The sequence below is a fragment of the Pholcus phalangioides genome, unplaced genomic scaffold (assembly GCF_987345545.1).
Source record: "Pholcus phalangioides strain wild (caught in Gottingen) unplaced genomic scaffold, Ppha-v1.0 ptg000015l_1, whole genome shotgun sequence".
NCBI lineage: Eukaryota > Metazoa > Arthropoda > Arachnida > Araneae > Pholcidae > Pholcus > Pholcus phalangioides.
The window spans coordinates 8,752,419-8,766,031 of NW_028301608.1; the positions used below are offsets into that span (position 1 = coordinate 8,752,419).

General features: G+C 33.0%; 1 protein-coding gene across 1 annotated transcript in view; it reads left to right on the plus strand.

Moving 5' to 3' along the window:
• LOC149075432 (protein turtle-like) overlaps window positions 1–13,613 on the plus strand; it is a 590,018-nt gene that overhangs the window by 97,462 nt on the left and 478,943 nt on the right. The window lies entirely within an intron of this gene.

Sequence of the window (13,613 nt, forward strand, 5' to 3'; positions counted from 1 at the left end):
AATCTTAATTTAAGGTATTAAATCGTTTTTAGAATGATTCTTTTTCAAGATAACATCTGAGGTACACAATATATGATTTCAGGTCTTAGTACAGATATTGACTCAAAAAATCAATTGAATAATTAATTTTCTTGTTTGAAGCGACAATTTCACATACAACAAACATAAATTAATGAATAAAAAAATTTCTTTTCTGTAATAGTTTTATCTCAGGTGTGAAGAGGGGTAAAAATACTAATATTTTTAGAGGTTGTTATGCACTTTTATGCAAAAATGCAATTGTCTAGATTGGGGGGGGGGGGAGTTTTCCTCACATTCTATTTAAATAGAATATTTTTCATAAATTTCTCCTCCTGAAAAGCATATTTTCTTCCAAGTTGAGCAAAAGTCGAATGAACTCACTAGCTCGCCAAATCTCGCCAAATCTTGCGGAGACGTATATTTCAGTTAAAACTTCATAAAACTCACAATTTCAATCATTTATTGCCAAAAATTCTATTAAAACATTTAATAATGATTCATGACATTTGAATTTTACAAAAACTTGGAACTTTAATTGAATTAAATCCAAAATGGAGTCGTTAAAAACTGAGATTACGTCAGAAATCCATTGCATCGTCAATTTAATATTCCAATTTTTAATTTATAAGAAGGGGAATAAGCAAAAAAGTATTCCCTTGTGAAAGGATACTGGTCCCCCTTTCCTAAACCGTTCAGAACGTCCGAAAGCTGCGCAAGTGTTGGCCATTCTAATCAAAAATAAGACAGCGCGTGTAGATCGTCATACGAGTAGCCATAAGGAAAACATTGCCAGCGAGATTCCCTGACCAGCCTTTCGACTGGAGTCACGTGACTCCGGATCTTTGCTTCACATTGTAACCCCTCGCGCGCACTCTATAGTATTATTACTCTGTGGCACGGCCCCTTAGACTGGTCCTCCTCCAGTTTCCCGGCATGCCAATTAATGCGAAGGAATACGGTGTTTATCATTTCGTCAATACACCGCTTCTCCGGCATGACCGTTAAAAGAAGTTTCACTCCCAACAAAAAGTTTCAAAATATGATTGAGGATCATATTAATTGCAACTTAAAAATAGCAAATCGAGTACATATATTACAATGGGGAAAATAAATATTATATTTATTGTAATTTGATAAATATAACTAACAATTTCCGTAACTATAATCTGATCTCTTCATCTTTATTCCACATAAAAAGATCAGATAATCTCCTCGAACTATTATGTGAGAAGAGAGTATAGGAAAAAATCCCAACGCACATCAGAGATTCCCTTGAATAAGATCAGTGAGTGGGTAACAGCTGGCAACAGTCTAGTGTCTTCTTTTTATACTTTTATCTTTCTGTTTACTTGTACTTAAGCGTATACATATAACAGATCGATCATATTTACCAGAGGCTTCCCATGGCCTCCCACACAGATACGTATTCATTGCTCTTTCTTTACTGTGGTTTCAGGTAGACAATTCTTGACCTTATACACCAACAACATTTAACTCGAAGAGAAAATAACGTTGTGTACAGTTAATGAAAGTATTGGACTTGATATGGTGTTCTTAGGAGTGTAAAAGCTCAACATAAATACTAGGTCATGTAAATACAAGGGCGAATGAGATGTCCTGGGCCCATTTTCAAAAATTATACATTTTTAAACAAACTGACGAAAAAATGTTGTAATTTGCCCTAAAATGCTTATTAGGGACTAGAATTTTTATTTTCATTAAATAAAAAAATGTTCAGAGTTTCACTGAGAGATGGCGCAGCATCACAAAAAAATTGACGTAACACAGCGAATGCAACATGAACAGTACATAATCAATGTTTATAACGGATTTGTGTTACATAAAATCCTCCACATTTTAATTTCAACGCCATTTTTAGTCCTTGTCACTAACCCATGTCCATCATCTAAACCAGTGTTTCCCAAAGTGGGCAATATCGCCCCCCGGTGGGTGATGGAATGGTTCAAGGGGGGTGATAGAACCTACTGATTTAACATAAGATCCTATGGGTTTACTTGAGTTTTGGGAGGGGGGGAGGGTGATGAGTAGAAAAAAATTCTGATGAGGGGTGCGATGGAACAAAAAGTTTATGAGACTATGATCTAAACGAATGAAAGGGTGCTCATATTGAAGTTTGACAGTTTTACGTAAAGCAAATAGTCGTCTTAAATATGAGTTATGCACTATTTGTGTTCCATTCTATGTGTTATATCGAGTTTTCCATGATACTTCCTTCAACTACATACAACCGTACATACATCTCTTACACATTCATCTACGGCATTTCAAACTTTCCGTGGTAAAACTACACCAGTAATTATAATTTCGAACAATTTCTTCTTAATGGAAATTTAACAATTAACAATTTCTTATTAATCAATCAAAACAAAACACAAGTATTTTAGTACAAATTTCACTTTTTTTAACGTCAATTGCTTGATTTTTTACTAGTTTCTAAAATGTATCCAGGATGTTTCGCCCACCCGGTATTTTTGATGCACAAAAAATGCAAAGATGCAAAAAAAAAAGGTTTAAATGAACTTTAAGAAATATAAGTTCTTTAAGAACGAAAGAAGTATAAAATTTAATATATATTTAAATTGAAGATAAATATTTTATAAAAATATAAAAATTCAATTATATATATATTATCCTGTATATTATTATTTAATAAGATTAAAAAATAAATACCTCATTCTTAGTTTTTTAAATATTTAATTTTCGTGCACGTTTGTGTTGCCGATACACACGTGTCTAAGGAATTTTTATGAATTTATATTCCTAAAAATTCCGTAGACACGCGTTTCATGGTATTAGCAAAGTTGCTCTTCAGAAAAAGAGTAATTTCGTTTAATATTTTATAATTTTGTGATTATTATCGAATACTGTGAAGTGCGCGTCAATATTTACCTCACATATATCATATCTGCTGTGAATGAAGCGCATGTCATGCGTAGGATTGGGGTATTGATTCCCATTTGATTCTCACTATATTTGTTGGCCTTTGTATGGCATCCGTACGAGGGATCTTCCTTCTTTCATCGGGATTGAAAACTTGTTTATCTCTCTCGTGGTTTGAAACTCCTTGAAAGGAAAGTTTATTACTTTATATATATCTTTATGCTGCCCTTGTTCCTTTGTATTTCCTCTCCCAAGTTTTCTCCAAATATAATGTCGACAAAATTATATCTGGTTTCACTCGGGACTGGTCTTGTATGTGCTATAAATACACACAATATAATGATTTTTCATTCCATATTTTCCGATTGAAGAAACAGACATTTTGCAACCATCAGAAACTGAAAAAAAATCGCAAAAAGAGTGAAAATTATAGTTTTTGTGAAAGAAATTTCAAAGCATTGAACTTTATCATGTTACATGTTCTCGCAAAAATAGCATGCAATACCAGACTCAAACTTACTACAGTGGAGCATCGGTTATCCGAATACCGATCAACTGAAACACCGTTTAACCGAAAGCATTCCAGTCGGCAAATTCAAATTTGTGTGCTATGTACACGTGTCGCTAGTGTGCTTTCCTTCTCATGGAGTAAGCTACTTATATCAGATGAGTGTATCACTGCACCTGAAGACACCTAAACACTAAACCACAAATTTGTATCAGAACTGGCTGGGCTGTCGAAAGAATCTTCCGGATTTGAAGAATGCGACCAGGAAATTAGTCACGACTGGCAAGAATACAACGTCGATAACCCTGGCTATCAAGTATTCACGGACGATGAAATCATTGCCAGTGTCATCGGCGCCCCTTGACGACAAGGAAGACCCTAGCGACGACAACGGTGATAAAAAATGACCATCCAGTGAGGAAGATTTTCACTGGTTTGAGACGGCCATGAAGTGGATAGAGCAACAAGAATGTGATGCTGTCAAATTGCTGTTTCTAAAATGTTTGAGAGAATTCCCGGCAAAAAACGAGTCTCAAACTAGGCTACGGTTATTTTTAAGACGTGATACAAAATATATTTTGTATCACGTCATCATGTTCAGTATTACTGTTTCATTGTTTCATATTGCTCCTGTGACACTGGTACAATTTTTGCCCGTGAATGATCGGTTATCCGAAAGATACGTTATCCGAACCCCTTATCCCCAATTGTTTCGAATATTCGAATAACCGATGCTCTACTGTATTTATGAGGTTTAGGATGCAAAAAAAAAAAAACATGAGGCTTCGTATCGGTTTAAAAATTGCTGTAATTATGTATTGCTCATTTTATGGAGCTTTACAAAAATAATAATAAATGTCATTAAAAAAATTCAAACACTTCCAGAATGCACAAAAGCCGATATAAGATCTAGTAATGTTAGGTGGTCCATCAAATGCTATTTCTCATGACCCCTGTCGGAGTTGGTGATTTACATTGTTGCTTGCATCCTTCCTCCAGATAGGACTCGGGATAGGATATCTTCAGGTGAAATTAGAAACTATTTGTTTCTTCAGCATTTTTTTATTTATTTAAAATATAAAACTACGGGTTTAAAACCCAATTACAGCTTGCAGTAAAAATAAAAATTATCACAGAATTGAAAATACGACTACATGATAAAGTGCACAAAATACAAATAAAAAGTAACAAAAATTACACATAATGCAAAAATTCTTCACAAACATATATACACCTCAATCACAATAAAAATCTTCTAAAGTCGGTAACAGACCAATGAAAAATACCCAGATGCCAAGGAAGCTCATTATAAAATTTTGAAAATCTGTTTACAGCACAGTAATTATCAATATTAGTATTGAATGATTTGACGGCAAATAAGCAATTAGATCTTGTATTGTGGCACGCAATATTGAAACAGATTTCGTTAAGAATGGATATGCAATTTGGTTAGTCAACAGTTTCTTGAAAAATATAACGAGCAAGTACTCTTTTGTAAACTAATAACATTGAAACTGTTCCGTAGATGAGTGGCAGATAGAATATTGTTATAAGGACCATGTTTTTTGAAATATAAATACCTTAGAAAATTGTTTTGAATAATTCCATTCATATGGCAAGCGTGAAATGGGATCCAGATAATTGAAGCATATTCCAGTTTGGATCTTATAAGCGTATTAAAAAGAGGTATTAAAGTATTACTATCTTTGACGTCTCTCGACATTCTTTTAAGCAAGCCAAGCTTTTTATATGACACAGAATAAAGATTTCTAATGTGATCCGCAAAGCTAAAATTGGTACTATAAATAACGCCCAAATCGGTCGCAGAGGTTCTAAACAATTGACTATTATTAATGCTATACGTAAAATATATTGGATTCTTTTTGTGAGTGAATGAAAGAACAGAACATTTATCAATATTGAGATTAAGTCTATTAAGTGAACACCTTTCCTGAACTAAAGACAACTCATTCTGTAGGCATACAAAATGAGTTGTTACATACAAATAAGACATACGTCAATACAATCAATACTTTTAAATATTTTCAAAACATCAGCAAAGAGTAGACAATTTTTGAAAATTGCGGATAGATCATTGATAAAAATGATAAATAACAACGTGTCTAGGACAGATCCCTGTGGTACACCAGAACTAGCAACAAAACTTTGGCTTAAATTGGATTTATAGGAAATATAAAGCACTCTATTGAATAAGTAGGAGATGAACCGATATACTAATTTTGTTAATAAGAATTCCATGATCAATCTCATCAAACGTTTTAGAAAAATCAGTGCAGTCAAACCTCATTAGTGCGTCACCCGGTTAACACGTCACTCCGCTTACCGGGTCACTTATTGGAAGTCCCGATTGTACTCAGGCAGGAATTGGCACAGCTAAGCACAGCTCCGTTTAACGAGTCACTCCGCTTACTAAGTCATATTTTTGCTCTCCGAAGAGTGACTCATTAACGAGGTTTGACTGTATATATGACATCAAGTTGTTGTTTGTTATGTATGGCGTCGATAACACAGGAATTTAAGACAGGAAATTAAGTACCATTGACAAAACCATGTCGATTCACGGAAATTTTTTGTCTAATATCGATTCCAAGATTTCAAAGAACGGAGACAAAATAACAACAGGTCTATAGTTCTCAATATAAGATTTGACACCTTTTGTGAAGATGGGAACAACATTTGCTCTCTTCCACTCGGCAGGAAAAAATTTTGTACTAATTGATAAATTGAAAATAATTAGCAACGGAAAAACAAAATTTACAGCACAAGCTTTAACTATATAAGAAGGAACACCATCTATACCGAGAGAAGAAATGTAAGTGCAAGCAAAGCACCAGGACCAGATGATATCTATCCCAGGGTCCTCAAAGAATGTGCTAATGAATTGTTGTCGCCAGTCGCACAGGTATACAGGAGTAGTGTTGCTGAGGGTATCGTCCCAAGGGATTGGAAACTTGCTAACGTTGTTCCGATATTTAAGAAGAGTAGTAGAGAAGCTGTGTCCAATTATCGTCCAGTGAGTTTAACGAGCTCCCTCTCGAAAATTTTGGAAATTATCATCAAAAGGCAGTTTGCGAAGTGGATAGACGAGAATAATGTACTGTCGGATAATCAGCATGGAGTCAGGAAGGGGGAAGTCATGTGTAACTAACCTCCTTTGCTTCTATGATCACGTGACTAAGGCTTTGGGTAAGAGCAAAAATGTCGACGTTGTTTACCTTGATTTCCAGAAGGCATTCGATCGGGTCCAACATGGCAAACTCTTGAAGCGTTTACACGAGATTGGAATTGGGGGGCAACTTGTTGAATTGGATAGAATCGTGGTTAAGAGATAGGTCGCAACGAGTTATGGTGAACGGGGAATTCTCTGGTTGGACAGACGTCACAAGTGGAGTTCCTCAGGGAAGTGTCCTTGGCCCCATACTTTTTTCACATTTTATCGACAAACTCGATCAGGGTATCGATGGAATTACTAGCAAATTCGCAGATGATGTGAAGCTAATGGGGGTAATTGGAAATGAAAGCGATAGGGAGTTGCTCCAGACCAACTTAAACAGGATTGCAGCATGGGCAAATGAATGGAACATGACGTTTAGCGTTGATAAGTGCATAGTCGCTCATTTTGGTTCGAACAATCCACGGTTCTCTTACGACTGGAATGGTGCCACTATCCCGGATGCAACTAGGGTCACCGATTTGGGAATTCTCATTGACGAGCGACTTAAGTTTTCTGAACATTGTTCAGCGGTTGTCAAAAAATCGAATATAATGCTTGGTCTCATTTTCAAAAAGGTCTCTTCACATTCTCCTAAAGTCATTCTTCCGCTTTTCCGAGGCTTAGATCGTCCTGGACTGGAATATGCTGTAAGGTTTTGGAGACCATACCTATAGAGGGACATAGACTTGGTTGAAGTGGTGCAGAGAAGAGCTACGCGTGTCCTTATTGGCACACTGGGCTTGAGTTATGAAGAGAGACTTCATTTTTTGAATATGTTTACATTGGATGAACGCAGGTGTCGAGGAGATATGATCGAAGTGTTCAAAATTTTCAATGGGATGGATAGGATGGACCATGAACTTTTAGTACACCGCCAATCGACTGCTTTTACAAGGGGACACCAGTATCGATTGGTGAGGGACAATGCAAGGCTATGGTGTCGCAGGGAATTTTTCTCTGATAGGGTTGTTAATAAATGGAATAGCTTACCACCGGAGGTAGTGAATTGTAACACAATTGACACGTTCAAAAAGAAATACGTTGGGGTAAATCGAGAAGCTATCCATTCTTAGAATAAGACAACCATAAGTATCCTTTATGGGCGATGTATAATATTTTATCATGTGTATATATTGTTTATGATTTGTGTTAATTGCATTTTTAATTGGGTTGCTGTAGTTTTGAAATATATGGCATACATATTTTTATGGGCATCTTTTTATCAGCCACCTCATTCGGCATTTTGCTTGTTGTGGCGTTGTATTTGTATTTGTATTTATTTAAGTTTCTTTATACCGCGAACAATATCATCCACATAAACATTACAATGGTAGCAACATTAGAAACATTGGGAAAAGCCGTATTAGAGAAATAGTTATCATTTTCCGACGCACTGGTGATGTAAATCGACTTGAAAAAATACTCAAATGCAGTTGCAATATCAGAAATAGTCTACAAAAAATTATTAAATTTCATTATTTGAAGGAACATTTCGTTTTTAATAGAGCAGAAAGATCAAAAGTTTTAGGGTCATTTTCCAGCGATGATTCAATATGTATGAAATATATATTGTTTATACTCCCTCATAACTTCAGATTTAATTCTAGCTCTGTAAAGTTTATATTGCATCAAGTCAAAAATGTTATTAAATTTCAAAAATCTATTGCGGAATTTTTTCTTCAGTCTAATAAAATGTATAGTATATTTGAAGAACCAAAGAGGATATCTATGTTTAGATGAAAATTTGATGGTGACATAATTTTTGAACACAGAGTAGATGCGAGAATAAAACATGTCAACAGCATCATCAACATTATTGCACAAGTTTAAAAAAGTATATTCAGTAAGAACCAAACATAATCTATTTGTCAAATAGAGCAGTGTTCTTCAACCGCCACTTCGCGATGTTCTCATTTTAAAAGCAACAAAAAGATTGGGGAACTATATTATGGAAGAGTGAGAAAAATGCTTTTGATATTTATATTCATGTGAAAAATAAAAGAAAATACTGTTTACACACGTCAGAATATCAGTATAGACACGTTTGTGTATGAAGTCCGATTTTTTTAAAATCTAAATTTTGAATATCGAATTTTTAAAAATTCAATATTAAGTGATGGAATTTTTGTCCGTAGGTACAACCTGATGGAGATGATATAGAAGTGCAGATATCCATTACAAAAGATGTTAATAGGCATTTTACTGATTCATAAAGTTTTCATGCATAAGATATACCGCCAACTGGGGTGACTGTGCAGGTTTAAAATTGAAATTAAAAATTTTCATTTAATTCTTTGGTTAAAAGCCGAAAACAAAATTTTTGCCGAAACAAACTTTTTATCTTCGGTTCATGGTTCGTAGATATATATCATTTAAATAATTTAATTTTTTATGGGTCACCCCCCATAGGAACATAATAGCAGTGTGTGGGGGGGGGGGAGTCACCAGGCACATCATGGAGGTAACTTTGCCCCGAAAAATTAATGCAAAAAATCGGCCAAATTGATGGCTTCACTGCAATATAAATTAATATTCACACAAAACAACTTAACGTATTTCTGCACTCCAAGCACGTATTGTGTCTGATGGTACAACGCAAGTCATTGTGTTTTCTGAAGGGAGATTGCAACAGGTAGCTTAAGATTTCAATGATTTTAAAATCAAAAATAATTTTTAAAAATCTTGGTAATAAGTTATGGCTATAACAAATAATCATAAAAAAAATTAAGGCGAGATGGGGGAAAAAAGATGATATGAAATTTTTTGTACATTGACTTTCAAAAAAAGAGTGAGAAATATCATCTTTTCTTACCTTGAGTCTTCCACGAGCTAGTTTCCCGTAAGAAACTGCCTATCAATAGTTTACATCTGCTAGGACACATCACATTGTTTTCGAATTTGAAAACGAAATGTCCGTAGGTACAGCGGTCTCCCCATTCTCAAAACAAAAGTATTGAGAAATTCTAAAATAAAAAACAAATTACCCAAGAAAGAGAGAAATGTTTAAATTTTCATGCTTACGGTTTGAGAGACAAAACACAGAATGTTTATCATCACACCAAAAAAGAATGATCCGTTATACGTTGCTTAATGAGTTTTTTACAGTAATTTGACATCGCGACTGCATTGGAAATATTATTACAGAGAAGAAAATGAACAGAATTTATACCATACTTGTATATCATACTAAGAAAAAATAAATTACTGACTGACACATACAAGAAATATTCGAGCCACGAATGAGTGAAAATACATTTTTTTTCTCCCTGTTGTTACTTCTCCATTTTTTTTTTTTTTTTTGGCCGTCGTATACAGGGGATTACATGACCAAAGCCATGCTTTTGATGAACCGAATATACGACATATCTCCGTTTCTGGAAACGGATTCTTTCTTTCACATATCCCGTATTTTTTGTTGCTTTTCGTCTTCGATAGCGCAATGACTTTTCTCGCTCGCATTTCCCGTTTCTGTTTCCTGCAGGTGATAAGTTTTAGAGGAAAATTTATCATCTAAAAACATTTTCTTTCTTGTTAGTATCTGAAGATTCCCCGAGATTTTCAAAAGAAAACTACTTTTCCCTTCAGATTTTTCTGATGTCGTGATATTTTATTTTGGGCAAAAGAAAGGGAGGAAAAAAGATAAAGAATAAGACTTTATAAATTTCTTTATAACATTGGGAAAATTTCTTGGCTTTTCCTGGTTATCCAATTTTGTGTTTCCTCCTCTTTTTACACAAATATCATTTTTCTCTTAGATGTTTGTCTTTTTTTCCAGGCTTTTTCTCTTCCATATTTAATGACTTGTTTTCTTGAAGATTACTTTAAAAATACTACTTGGTCATGATATTTACCAATATTTCTCGAATTTGAATACGGCTTATGTGATACATTTTTTTCGATTATTCACTATAAACACATTTTTTTTGCAAAAAAAAATAATTTACTCATATTTTACCGTCGTAATTACATTTGTGTGTGTGTGTGTGTGTGATTTCATTAATATAATAATTCGGTTAAAAATTCTGTGTTTATTCTATTTGCTAAACTGAAGGAAATTGAATTTCTGATATTTCATTCACGTTTATGATACAAAAGTATTAATTTCTCTTCTCCAAAAAATATGAAGAATAAGAATGTATGAGAGGTTTTGCACATAGGAGGTTGAGGTAAAATATGTTTTTATAATTTATGTAAAGTTATTGGAACTTTAAATGGAACATGACTTTAATATACGAAACATATTTGTGGTTTCAAAAAATAGTCTATAACAATTAAGTTTCGGCAACTTAGATTTTAATAGATAGCCAAACTTGCTAGTCATTTTTAGAACTATTAGTTCTCATTTTCATGAATGTCATCTGGATATATTACTTTTTGGGACTTATTAATCAGTAGAAGCATTTTCCTGAAACAATTTGAATGTAAAATATCCAATGGAGCATGGTAATTTTGATAAATAATCACAAAAAAAAGGAAAGCAATTTTTTTTCTTGTAAAATAGAGTAAAAAGGTGCATTATAGTATTATTTAAATGTTTTTATACATTTTAGGACTTCACACACAGATGAAGATATTGCTCAATTATAATATTTGCATTTGTAATTTAAAGGGGTTTTTTATTTCGAAATGCTCGAACTCAGCTGACTTCCTATTTTAGATCTAAAATTAGCAACTTTTATGGAAATGGTAATTCTAATGTGTGATATACACCTGATGATCTAGTAAATTCTAGATTCACCATGGTGAATCCATAAATTTTTGTATGCATTGTAATTTCGCACTTTTTATACGTAATTTAATATTTATCTCTATTCATCACAATACACCATATAAATTACAGTTCATGAAAGGTCAACATACAATCATCTTTTATTAAGTACACATCAGGGGATTTTCTGAGTTAACTCCGATAAAATCTGAAATATAGCAAAAGAATTTAAAAAAAAAATTACGAAGTTATAGGTAATTTTCCGATTTAAGAAAAAAAAATACAGAAACATATTTACTCATTGTATGTAATTTATTTTAAATTACATAAAAGTACTTTGATTCATTGATTGAATATGGAGGTTTTTGTTTTGAATGAAAATAACAAAGTCATTAAGAAAGCAAATAAACTTCAAACGGAGAAAATGAATCAATCATATACAAGGTTGAAAATCTAATCAACGAAATTTTGAAACGAAGAAATTCATATTAAATTTGAATTCTCCAATTCTTCATTAGTATTATTCCTGGATTGGTGAAGATAAACTTGATTATCCGTTATACGTCATGTCGTCGATTGGAAAAAATGTGCACTACAAATTAATGATTATTATTATACGCATAATTTCATTTACAGCATAATATCAATGCGAATGAATCATATAAATGAAATAAATTTGAAGAGTTATATTTGATATGCATTAATTATACTATTGGTTTTTACCCACATGTGTATATGTTACTGCAGAAGCCCCAAGGGTGTCCAATTAGGTAAACGGCTGGACATTTCGCGAATCGGTCGAGAGTTAAAACCGAAGTCCGATTATCAGAATCCTGGCCAATGTTCGATGTGTTGATGTGTAAGCTGGACCCAAATCAATTTTTTTCATTGGTAACGTGTGATACATGGCTATATATATAGTAGGTGTATTGGATTAGATCCATTTGATGAGAGGAATTTGAGGGAGAGAAAAAATATATTTTTACATGATAATATAAATACATAGTTTTTTTTTTCGTCAAATGTTGCAGGAAAAACTTATTTACCACATCGTGACTGCTATATGATTGGTTGCCGTAGATAACGTGGGCATAATTATTACGAAAAAAATATATCAAACAGTTACTATTCCTAATCATGTCCTTTCCTTTTCAGACTTTGGCCAGGCATCTCCAGCCACTTCACAAACTGGCTGGTCAAAGCCTGAAATTCAGACATTCGCCGGGTCAATTTAGAACGAAATTGACCGATATTTCGAGCTTTTGCAGTAACACATACATTTATATTAGTTATTTTTTTATTATTGTAGAATCGATTGATATAAATACCCCTTTGAAATAAATCGCATTCAAATACATTTCTCGAAAAAATATTTCTCTCTCCTACCAAACATTCCTCAGATTTTTTTTCCTACCAAAATCTCACATAAAAGCATATTTCAATTATGATTTCAAATTTTATGTAAATTACTTATATACATAGATATAAGTGAGAAACACAGACATATACTTTCAATTATGTATCACTCATTTGAAGCAAAAATATATTGACTTTAAACCAATTGGTATTATTAGTAGTAACCTTATTTCTTTCACATCATGTAAAAACAAATTCAAAAATACAAAAACAAAGGCCACAACAGACAACCACTCAACTGGTTAGCTCGCTAAAATTCCCATGAAGTTATGGATGACAAATAAATTTAAAAATTCTAATACTATCAAATATATGAATAACAGGAAGCTTTATAAAAAATTTAACAATAAGTTGGAAGAAAAAATATATAATAAAACTATTTTTTATTCATTTTCACCCATGGTATGGCATATTCTCACTATGTTAGCTTGATATTAGTGTTTTGTCTTCTTATTATTCTTTTAAATACAAATACAAGGTCACAACTGGCAATAATGTCCAACAAGATAGCTTAGAAATCATGTCCATAACAAATATGGATGCAATATATTTATAAAAAATTGCTCTATATATAATGGAGTGATACTAATACTCCTTAAAAATAAATCACGTTCAAATGAATTTATAAAGAAATATTTCTCTATCCACCAAACATTCCTCCGATTTTGCAATATAGCATGGTTTAAAATTTATTTTCTTTATTTTAAACAAACGTTTTGAATAAAATATCGCTAGGGAACGGTCTCAAACTCCAATCTTTGGGGTTCACAAAATTTGTGTCAAAACTCTGAATAATAAAAATAAGTATATATATATATATATAA